Source organism: Cebus imitator, unplaced genomic scaffold, assembly GCF_001604975.1.
Source record: "Cebus imitator isolate Cc_AM_T3 unplaced genomic scaffold, Cebus_imitator-1.0 Scaffold415, whole genome shotgun sequence".
Taxonomy (NCBI): Eukaryota; Metazoa; Chordata; class Mammalia; order Primates; family Cebidae; genus Cebus; species Cebus imitator.
In genome coordinates, this window is record NW_016107730.1 from 1526685 (window position 1) to 1530191 (window position 3507).

Below are 3507 nucleotides of genomic sequence, written 5' to 3' on the forward strand. Positions count from 1 at the left end.
TTTTGAGATGGAGTCTCACTCTGTCACCCAGGCTGGAATGCAATGGCGATCTTGGCTCACTGCAACCTCTGCCTCCAGAGTTCAAGTGATTCTCCTGCGTCAGCCTCCCAAGTAGTTGGGATTACTGTACTGGCAAGCGCGATTATGCCTGGCTAATTTCTTTTTCTATTTTTTGTAGAGATGGTGTTTCATGGCCGGGCGTGGTGGCTCAAGCCTGCAATCCCAGCATTTAGGGAGGCCGAGGCAGGAGGATCATAAGGTCAGGAGTTTGAGACCAGCCTGGCCAATATGGTGAAACGTCGTCTTTACTAAAAACCAAAAAAATTAGCGGAGTGTGGTGGCCCATGACTGTAATCCCAGCTACTCAGGAGACTGGGGCAGGAAAATTGCTTGAACCTGGGGGCTGGAGGTTGCAGTGAGCCGAGATCACGCCAGCTGGCGTTTCACCATTTTGGCCAGGCTGGTCTCGAATGAGAGGAGTCTTTATTCGGGTGTGTTCCAGGCTGAGCAGCTCACCCCCGGCCCTGCAGGTAGGAGGTGAGGGAGCTGAGCTGGGGACCCCTGGGGTCTTAGACTCCATGTGCTGCTGCCTCTTCTTGGCCCACAGCCTCCCTTCTCCAGAAGCCCCGTTCTGCTGAGTCTGTCTTCACTATGACCTTCAGCTCCTCCACTGTCCAGCTCCTCCCAGCCCACCTACCCCTCCCAGGGTTTGTCATCTCAGTTATGTGTGATACATGTAGATTGCTGCCGCTGTACTGCTTCTGAGCCTGCCAGACTGGTCCCAGGTCCCTGCCAGGCCACTCCCACCCCTTCCTGAGCTCTGGAAAGTTCCAAAAGTGACCAGTTGATTCAATGGCAAATTAATATTTTGCAGCTTGGTTGTTGCCTGGCAACTGTGAGGAATCATTTCTCTTTTACTCCCAAGGTCATGTGACATCAGCCCCCTTTTCCCCACTGTGAACACAGATGCCTAAGTCCCCCTTCCGTCCTTTTCTCCTTTTCTCCATCACTGGAGGATCTGTCACCCCATTTGGGGTCAGCCCCTCCACCAGGGCACGTCATCTCAGACCCTCCTCCCTGCTTAGAGACCACATGCTTTCACTTTTTCATTCATTCATTCATTCATTCATGCATCTGTTTACTCAGCACAAATTTTCCAAGTGCCTGCTTTGTGCCAGGCACTGTGTTGACCCTGGGGGCACAATGGTGACCAAGAGGTTCTTTTTTCCTTCTCTTCCCTTTATTTTATTGTCTATTGAGTACAGGAGTGAGGTTGGAGTGACAGACCGCAGACTAAAGGGACCATGGGGGAGGTTTCTTTTTTTTTTGGTGATGAATCTTACTCTGTTGCCCAGGCTGGAGTGCAGTGGTGCAATCTTGGCACACTGTAATATATATATATATATATATATATATATATTTAAAGTAGAGACAGGATCTCCCTATACTGCCCAGGCTGGTCTTGAACTCTTGATTCAAGTGGTTCTCCCACATTGGCCTCCCAAATGGCTAGGATTTATAGGTATGAGCCACAGCACCTGGCCTGTTATTTTTTATACTTATTTTCTCTTGGATCCCGACAGATTCTGCATTTTTATTTATTTATTTGTTTTTATTATTTAGCATGCAGTGACAGTTTACACACACACACACACACACACACACACACACACACACACAACACACATTTTTTTTTTGAGACAGAGTCTTACTCTGTCGCCCAGGCTGGAGTGCAGTGGTGTGATCTTGGCTCACCGAAACATCTGCCTCCTGGGTTCAAGCGATTCCCCTGCTTCAGCCTCCCAAGCAGCTGGGATTACAGGAGCCTGCCACCATGCCCGGCTAATTTTTGTATTTTCAGTAGAGACAAGGTTTCACCATGTTGGCCAGACTGGTCTTGAACTCCTGACCTCAGGTGACCCACCTGCCTTGACCTCCCAAGATGCTGGAATTACAGGCCTGAGCCACTGTGCCCAGCCAGATTATATATTTTTAACAAAACCCCAGGCGAGGCTGATGCTGCTGGTCTGCAAACTACACTTCGAATAGCTATAAATCACTTCATAGCTAATTGCATTATAAAACGTGATTTCAAATGGCCACCATTTAAATCCATAATATGAAAGCCCCAGTGAAAAGGAGATTGTGAGCAACCGCCCAGAGAACTGGCAGTGCACATATCACCTTAACTAAGAACTCCTCTCTCATCAATTGTTTGAAATTTAAAAAGCCACTCTCTCAAATAGCACTCAAGCAGGAAATGAAAACCACGGACATGACAGACCACAAGAATACTGAGAGAGGAGGGCCAGGCACTGTGGCTCACACCTGTAATCCCAGCACTTTGGGAGGCCGAGGTGGGTGGATCACGAGCTCAGGAGTTCGAGACCAGCCTGGCCAGCATGGTGAAACCCTGTCTCTACCAAAAATACAAAAAGTTAGCCAGGCATGGTGTCACGTGCCTGTAACCCCAGCTACTTGGGAGGCTGAGGCAGGAGAGTTGCTTGACTGGGAGGTGAAAGTTGCAGTGACCTGAGATCGCACCCCTGCACTCCAGCCTGAGTGACAAGAGTGAGACTTTGTCTCAAAAAAAACAAAAAACAAAAAAACCCTGAAGAGATGGTGCCAAATCTATTTATTTATTTTGAGGCAGGGTCTCTTTCACTCCCGTTGCTCAGGCTAGGGTGCAGTGGCGCAGTCTCGGCTTCCTGGGCTCAAGTGATTCTCCCCTGTAAGCCTCCTGAGCAGCTGGCATTGCAGGCACACACCACTATATCTGGCTTTTTTTTTTTTTTTTTTTTTTTAGAGGATTTTGCCACGTTGCTGGGGCTGGTCTCAAACTCCTAGGCTCAAGCAATCTGCCCATCTTGGTATCCCAAAGTGCTGGGATTACAGGTGTGAACCACCACACCTGGCCCAAATCTAATTTAGAGCATTAAAAAGTATTCATGGCCGGTCACGCTGGATTATGCCAATAATCCCAGCACTTCGGGAGGCTGAGGTCAGAGGATCACTTGAGCTCAGGAATTTGAGACCAACCTGGGCAAGATAGTGAGACCCTGTCTCTACTTACAAAAAAAAAAAAGGCTGGATAAGGTGGATCCTGCCTGTAATCTCAGCACTTTGGGAGGCTGAGGCAGGAGAATCACTTGAACCTGGGAGGCAGAGGTTGCAGTGAGCCGAGATCGCGCCACTGCACTCCAGCCTGGGCAACAAGAGCGAAACTCAGTCTCACAAACCAAAACTAAACAAAACAAAAAAAAAGAAATTGAAAACTGGAGCTTTTGATAAAGCAGAGAAGCATCTGGCAAGGGTAATCATTCAAACAAGAGAAGCCACATGGGGTTAGACATGAGAAAGAGGATTTAATATAAAAAAATTGAGATTAAAAAAATATTGACCAGGTGCAGTGGCTCAAGCCTGTAATCCCAGCACTTTGGGAGGCTGAGGCAGGCGGATCACTTGAGGTCAGGGGTTCGAGACCAGCCTGGCCAACATGGTAAAACC